Consider the following 9,189-nt stretch of genomic DNA (forward strand, 5'->3'; position numbering starts at 1 on the left):
AGAGTTTATAGAAACGGGATTATTCAGAACTGATCACACGGCTACGATTTTACAGTTTGGGGTGATAATCGACAGACTGTGCATAGTATGCATACACAAGGTCATTCTGCGATAAAATCCTGCTACTTTTTTTAATCACTGGCCTTATGCAAGTTAATTGACAGAAAGGGAGTTTGGGGGTGGTGATTGGTCATTTTATGGGAGTGTCAAGGGAAATGCATACATGCCCAGGAGTTTGAGGGAAAGTCGCTTACCTCCCAACATAACCCATTCCAGGAGGGACAAAGAGGCAGATTATTAAGCTTGGTGAATTAGCTGGACCTTTATCACCGGCCAACCAGCTCCTAACTGTCGAGTTACAGACTGGGTTTGAAAAATGACAGCTAGAAGCGAGTTAGCCAGTGTTAAAGAACCAGCCACATTATAACTTTACTGTGCTTAATAAGTCTGCCCATAAATGCTCTGTTCCTGGACTTCCTTGGAAGTAGCAGTTGCAGAGGTGGGGCTGCAATGGGTGCCGGATGACATCCCAATAGTCAGGATTCCAACGTTCAGTATACCGACATCAGAATCCTGACTGTGCAAATGCCCAACAGTTGGGATCCTGAATAACAGGGGCTATTCTCCCTCATGGGGGTCCAGGAACAGAGCATTTTGTCCCTCCTGGAATGGGTCATGTTAGGAGGTATGATGTCGTATGATGTCAGTTCCAGCCCGATCCAACTGCTTCTATCGCAGCCACCGAGTAAGTCCTGGGCTACGCACAGATTTCACACAGTGGAAAAATTATTCCATGATGAGGGGCTTCCCGATAGGCAGCGAATCGCCAATCCAGCTAATTTTCACCAGCTGTGCTAAGAAATTTGCAGGCTTGCACAGGGCGAGATCATTCTGGCATTCTGATCGCAGGTCTCTGTTACTTCAAGGCTGAGTCTTAGGTCCTCTGCATTTCTTAATCTATACCTCATCGCTTGGTAAGATAATCAGCTCAGTATCATTTGTACGCGGATGATACTCAAATCTACCAGATTTGTCACCATCTGTATTCATAGGTGCCAATTTATGTTTTTGCTGGTGGGTGCTCAAACCAAAAATATAGAGTGGCTTCATGGGGAAGAGGCGTGGCCACAAAATAATTCTGATTTATATTACGGAGCACAGTTGTCTCCAATATTCAAATTATGGCAACTATGCCAAATACATAAATGCCCACACAGTGCAGGTACAAAAATCCCCCCACAGTGCCAAATACATAAATGCCCCCACAGTGCAGGTACAAAAATCCCCCCACAGTGCCAAATACATAAATGCCCCCACAGTGCCAAATACATAAATGCCCCCACAGTGCAGGTACATAAATGCCCCAACAGTGCCAAATACATAAATGCCCCCACAGTGCAGGTACATAAATCCCCCCACAGTGCCAAATACATAAATGCCCCCACAGTGCCAAATACATAAATGCCCCCACAGTGCAGGTACATAAATGCCACACAGTACCTGTGTCAGCGACGAGGTAGGGGGAGTGCAGTGGGACACGGACGTGTGGGCCTCTGCTGAGCGGGTGGGTGCTCATCAATTTCTGTGGGTGCTCGGGCACTCAAGCACCCACAGAATCGGCACCTATGTCTGTATTGATCCGTGTCACCGAACCCCTTTCTCCCTTTTCATCTTGGATGTCATCTCGCCACCTCAAACTTATCATTTTCAAAGCAGAATTACTTATTTTCCTGCCAGCCAAGATTAGCTACCAACCTGATATCTCCATAACTGTTGACAATTACACTATCCACCATACCCCACAAGCTTGCTTCCTAGGTGTCATCCTTGATGCTGAACTGTCCTTTGTTCCACATATTCAATCTGTCTCTAAATCATGTTACATGCATCTAAAAAACATATCCAAAATATGGCCATTACTGAAACAAGACACTGCAAAAACTCTAATCCAGGCACTCATTATATCCGGCATTGAACATTACAATACTCTCCCAAATCGGTCTTTCCAAGAAAAGACTGTCACCAATACATACCATCATGAATGCAGCTGCGAGGCTTCTCTTCCTAGCAAGGCGTTCAACATCTGCTGATCCACTCTGTCTGCCCCTCCATTGGTTGCCCATATTCTACCGCATTCAATATAAAATACTTCTACTCACATACAAAGCTATGAATCAAGCTACACCAACATATATTTCTTCCCTTATCTCAAAATATCTCCCAACTCGACCTCTCCGCTCTGCACAAGATCTGTGTTTCTTCTCCACACTAATTACTAGGGCCCTTATTCTGGTTGGTGCGGTAATGTCCGCGTGCGTTCGTGCCGCCGATGTTTTGTGTCTGCGCATGTGCAGAGGCGTCTCTGCGCATGTGTGAATGGAACGCACGTCCAAATTCCGCATGAAATGTGTACACTACGAACAGGGGGTGGAGAGGGCAGTGAAGGGCTGTTTGGGCTCATTACCATATGTTTACACCCATGGGCGTTCCCATGAAAACGCTGGGCGTACGTATGGTAATGCAGTCGTGACGCACGTGTAGGGGGCGGACATATGGCATCGCCGGATGTCAGCTACCCGCCCAGATCCCTGCTTTTGCACGGAGAAATGCCCGTGTGGTCTGAGGTTGCGGGAGCTGGCGGACCGCTCGGTCGTGCATTCGATGGTCTGCGACCATCGAATGATGGGGGAGGTTCCAAGAGATGGAGGAGGCGTATCCGTGAGAAATCCACTCGTGCTCCGTGCGGTCAGCGGCTTACCGCATTCGGACGGAGTGAGCGATCCGTACGAAAGGCGGGGTTTAGGACGCACGGTCCTGCCCGCATATTCGGCTCCTTCCGCACCGACCAGAATAAGGCCCTAGATCTCATTCACAATTGCAGGAATTTCATTGGACTGCTCCCACCCTATGAAATGCTAAGCACAATGAGACTCTCTTCCAGCCTCCAAACTCACCTCTTCAGGCAGGGATACGGTCACTAGGTCGACAGGGGAAAGGTCGACATGCATGAAGGTTGACATGACTGAGAGGGCGACGTGCATGAAGGTTGACATGGGGTTATGTCGACAGGGTCATTAGGTCGACACAAACATTAGGTCGACATGGGGAAGGTAGACAGTCAAAAGGTCGACATGGGGTTATTGGTCCATCCTGGGTCAAACACCCTCCCAGGGGGGACTAGTATCCACCTACAACATTGGGGTACATTTTTCTATTCCAGCTCATTCCGGGTGAGAAGGATAAGATTTGATTGCATATTGGCCCACCTGCAATACCTCCCATTTTTAACTTTTTTGAATATTTGGGATTTTATGTTTCTACATAGAATAAAACTTTTTAGGAGAAAGTGAACCTTAGGTATCCTATCCGTGGAGGACTCACACTCAACAATACTGTCACATGAACATAGGGATTGTTTCCCAGGTCAGTTCATTTCCAATGAGCATACTGTATGATGTGTGAAGATATAGCCAGAGGCAGAACTCTGGGAGGCAATGGAGTCATCTGCCGCCGGGCTCCTGCTCTCAAGGGGTCACCTCTCCACCACTGCCAGTTTAAATCCATTAATTGAAAGCCATCAAAATTGCTTCCGTGGCTGAGTTCTGAAATAGATGTGTTCTCCCTCTTTTTTTGTGTATACATACAGTATATAATATATATTTCATAAAAGACTATATATATTTTGAATAACGTTGTGTGTGTGTGTGTGTGTGGGGGGGGGGGGGGGGGGCACCAATATTCATCTTGCCTCCGGGCAACTGGGACGAACTTACGCCACTGGATATAGCTATTACAAAGATACCCTTATGTGCATATAGGGACTATTTCCCATCATTGGGAACAAAAGAACAATCTATACACAGATATTTGCATTTATTTCTGAGATCAGCACCTGGTCATTATCCCATTTCTTGTTCATGTGCGTAGTGGTGCTCCTTGGATAAACACTGGGTGGCAGAACTGAGAGCACAGTTAGACCAGTAACATTTACATGTGACCTTCCTACCTCTATGTCTGTCTGTGATTACCCAGTTTATCATATCACTGTTTATTTCAATGGTATATGCTGCGCTATATAAGGAACTACAAATAAATTAATTAATTAAGCAGAGCAGCGACCAGGTCTGAATAAAACCAACTGTACCAGAGAAAAACACGGTACTTGTGTAATATCTGGGCGCCCGATTTTTTGATCGGGTCGGGAAAATCGCATCGCATGCAACCAAATCGCATGCGATGCGATCGACGCAATTTTTCCATAGGATTCAATGTTAAATGGTCCTGTTCATACCCCCACTATCCAAGTGGGCATGGAGTTGACTTTATATAGCGTGGCGAGCGCAGCGAGCCACCGAGCCCGAAGCGTGGTGAGCGCAGCGAGCCCCGTGAGGGGACGCGGAATACATTTTAAGTAATCCGCATGCGCTCGCCGCGCTTCGGCCACGCTATATAAAATCAACGCCATGCCCACTTAGATAGTGGGGGTATGAACAGGACCATTTAACATTGAATCCTATGGAAAATCGCGTCGATCGCATCGCATGCGATTTGGTTGCATGCGATGCGATTTTCCCGAAAATCGCGTCGCATCACATCTGATTGTATGCCTTAAGTTAAGGCATACAATCAAACACATCGGGCGCCCAGATATTACACAAGTACCAAAAACACTTCTTTCACTTAATTAAAAAAAAACACAGTAGGGCACATTTGATAATCAATAGTCATATCATCATGAATAGCTGCTGGTCCCTAATGAGACTGATACCCCAAGACACAACCAGGACGGGTTTGTACATCAACACCAATTGCTAGGGAAACTAAATTACTGAATTACTGCCATAACATCAGGTTTATGAAACCCAAGCAGCACTCGATACATACTAGAAGGTGAAACATCTGGGATACACTTACATGCTGGTGTGTTCCACAGGGTTTGCTATGCAGTGGGAGTGCAATGTGTCAAGATTGGGGCTGGTGCTGCATCCAATAAATGTTACACTTAGGGGGTTATTCTGGTCTGTACACTCGCATACGAATTCGCAATGTTTTTTATCTGCGTATTTCTGCGCATGTGCATGCACCGAATGCGAGTGGTCACAGCGGGCGGGGGGAGTGGGGCGGTGGGTAGTCGAGCCCATGGGAATGCCCAGCGTTTCATGGGCGCTCCCATGAAAACGGTTGGCGTTCCCATGATAATCACCTAGTGATGTGGGTGCTGGGGGCGGCAGCTGACATCACTGTATGCAAATGCAAAGCTAAGACACCGCAGAGTGTCTTCGTTTAGTGTGTTCCTTCCACATCATTCGATGGTTGGCGACCATCGAATGATGTGGGTGTTTCCCCATAGGCTGCGAATGGATATTTATGCCAAACATCCATTTGTAGTCTTTAATGGACAAAGCTATGTTCACTGCAAGTAATGTAATACAAGTGAGTTAGATTTGGGTGTTATTTAGTTTCAGTGCTGGGTGTAAATGCTTTATTTGAAAACAAACTACCTTTTAGATGATAGAGTGCTTGCCGCCTGCTTAACGATACCTTTCAAAAAGCAGGAGATGCAAGGAGAGAGGTGAAGGTGCAGAGGAGAGTAGCCTAGAGGCAGTGGGCAGAGCGGAGAGGACGCTGAAAGCGGACGGTTCATACAGAGACACAAGTACAACACCGAAACTGTGCATTTACGGCATTGGTATTGTTAGCATTATTGTATCGTCACAGGTATAGGCTTCTCTTGTCTGTCTTGCCTGATATTGTATAGAAATATTGGTATTAATATTGGTATTTTCTGGGGATTGTTAGAAACGATTGTATACAGTAGGTTCTGTATCTTTACCTCTATCGTTTGGTATACACTCAGTGTGCATTTTGCCTGATGTATGTACACCTGGATCAGAAGATCAAGGGTGAAGACATCTGTGCGAAATGTGAGCACATACCTCCCAACTGTCCCGCTTACCGCGGGAACGTCCGGATATTCGGGGACGTTCCCGCGCCCCGCCCGGGGCCGCCATTGTCCCGCGGTGGGGGGGACAGTTGGGAGCCCCCCAGCCTGCCTTGAAAAGACGCTGTGAGCATGCACACAGCGTCTTATTCAGCGCCGACGAGCGGCGAAAACGGGGGCGTGGCCGAAGGACGCGTCATCCAGCGAGGCCATGCCCCCTTTTCTCGGGAGCGCACCCCCTTTTCGGGAACGCGCGCGGCTGAAGTTGGGAGGTATGTGAGCAGATGGTTGGTATTTGATCTAAGACACACCATTGTAACACTGAGGGACATCGCCAAATTGGAACAGAGCTTTCTAGAGAAACAGGGGGTGTTAGAGCGAAGTGGAAGAGCCAACTAGCTGGGTTACAGTCAGAAGGGGTAGTAGGGGGAGGAAGAGGCAGGCCAGAGCTGACTAAACAAACACCAGTAGATACACCAGGCTGGACAAGGCTACTGTGGAAGATTTGTCAGTACTGGAGGGGCCAGGTGTGACCAGTATAGTAGAGATGTTTTCTTTGGCTATACAAATTGAGGCCTTTATCCTGTATATGCAATAGGTTTGGTGGAGCCTGTACCCAATTTGCAACGTATATTACCATTTTTGTCAGAGCCGGCCCTAGCCTAAATGATGCCCTAGGCAAGATTTTGGCTGGTGCCCCCTAGCACCGCCACTAGTTCCGCCTCTGACACTGCTCCCCTTTCCCAGCACCATCAACCCTCATCATAGCAGTCATCATTTTGGTGCTCCTACCTGCAATATTTTAAATAGAAACAGTGCACACATTTGGTGCGCAGCCCAAATAGGGGTGCGTTCTTGCTGGGAAGGGGCATGGCCACACAATTTTACCCCAAATTCAAATTATGCCACACAGTAGTGCAACTTTATTCACATTATATCATGTGAGAGTGTCCCTTATTCATGTTACATCACATTGTAGTACCACTTTACCTTATATACATTACTCATCAAATTATACCCTTAGAAAAAAATCCTGAGAAAATATTGTATTTTAACCACCTCCATGGCCACACTGCAACCCAGCACAAAGCAGTGTGTGCTGGGCAGAGGAGAAGAGCTGCAGCTGCTGCTGTCACTTAAGGGGAGGGGGCCCAGGGCCCCACTGGGCCCTCCCATCAGGCTTTGGCCTGGGTAATTTGTACCCCCTACCCCTTTCTCTCGGCACCCCTGATAATACCACACAGTAATGCCCCTTACACATGACACACATTATTTATGTCCTTATAACCGTAATGCCCCTTACACATTATGCCAACCTTTATTAATGCCCTTCATACACATGACACATATAATGCCCCTTACACATATGTTTCACATTATTAATGCCCTTATACACATGACACACAAAATGCCCATTACACATGTCGCACATTATTAATGCCCTTATACACATGACACACATAATGCTTGTTACACATATGTCGCACATTATTAATGCATTTATACATGACACACATAATGCCCCTTACACATATGCCGAACACTATTGCACAACCAACCCACCCGCAGACCGCACTCGCACAGCCGCTAATACTGTGACCTCTGCCTCTGCTTGGATTCAGATGTTTCCTCATACATCTTGTCTCAATAGGCCATGCAGCTCCTTGCCAGTTCTGCTAACGTTGGGTGCCTTTTTTGCTGAAAATTCGTCTTATTTGCATTGTTATGACCAGCACACACAAGGAGCTTCCGATGATTAAAATGATATGCGGCATGCCTATATTTTGTGTGCGACTGTGGCTGTACCTGCATACGGAATGCTATGTTACAGTGATTTCCATGAATACACTATTTCATATGCAGATACAGCCTCACTCACACAGAATATAGGCATGCTGCATATCATTTTAATCAGCAGAAGCTGCTGATGCCCCTAGGAATTCCAAATGCCCTAGGCAATTGCCTAGTGTGCCTATGCCTAAGGCCGGCCCTGATTTTTGTCACATGAAGAGTTATAGTGTTAGACCAGGACAAAAATTGTTACTTGTATCTAAATGACCCATACTGTATTTCACTAGACTCTAACCTAAAGGTCCATACACACTGGGCGACTATGCTATTGATGAGATACAATTTTGAAAACCATCTGGTATTGTGCGATTAACCTCCCACAACACTTTTTCTCTTACTAGGGCTATATTCTTTTCATACAGTATGTGAAGTGCACATTATGACCGCTCCTACTTTTGGTGTTCCTAGTGGATCATCATCATTAGACTCCTCCTCTGCACAGCTCCGTTTGCTCCGGGGTGGGTTGTTGGTGCTGTCCCCCAGTGCAAGGTCACTGTGGGGGATTGCTGGTGAGTGCACTTGGTACACCCGTTGCACTGGGCTGAGCAAGCTACAAGAAACATGCTTATCTACATTTTCAGCTCAAACAACATGTTCTGCATGATGACTTTTATGTCACCTAGTGAGAGGAATATAGTCTTTGTCAGAGGCTTTTCATAGTGGCTACTAGCCCTTCTTGCAGTGCTTTTAGCTTCTCTCCCTCACCCTATCTCTCTTTCTACCCCCTCCGATCACCCCTCTCCTCGCATCCTTTGCACTATCTCTCTCTTGGGGGCCCGTTTGTCATTTAATATTTGAAGCTAATTGCCCAAATACAGTTTGTTGCAAATATTAAGTACCACAGGCATGTATCTTTGATCCCCGCTGCTATCCATCCTGTCCTGTTTGCAGCTGTATTCCCCATATGTTTCTATGGAGTATGCAATGCTGGCAGATTTTTAAATATCTCATTTTGGATATTGGGTCCTGCAGCTACCACCATCTCAGAATGGAGGTAGCTTATTGTAGACTATGGGCTACGCACTGCACTGCCAGCTGGAATGGCCGCTGTGAGGTGCAGTTAGATTTGGGCTGATCTGTGCAGTTAGATCTTAGGTCTGCGCTTGAGCAGACACCCCATCACCTGGCTGAGCAGTTCGCAGGGATGTGCTCCATGATCCATGCTGCTAATAAGATTGCATATTGCAATGAGATCCTGGGGGTAATATCCCACCCAGATCACATAGAATATGCAAGCTATAGTAAATGGGCCCTTTAATCTCTCTCACTCTCCTGCCTGTCCCCCCCCCCCCCCCGTCTTTCCTCTTTTTTGCTCTATCCCCATCCCCTTTTCAATCCTCATTTTTTGTTCTCTCTCAGCGTTCTCTCTCCGTGTCCATACTCCTCCCTGTTTCTCA

The sequence above is a fragment of the Crinia signifera genome, chromosome 5, assembly GCF_055691185.1.
Source record: "Crinia signifera chromosome 5, ASM5569118v1, whole genome shotgun sequence".
In the NCBI taxonomy this organism is placed as follows: domain Eukaryota; kingdom Metazoa; phylum Chordata; class Amphibia; order Anura; family Myobatrachidae; genus Crinia; species Crinia signifera.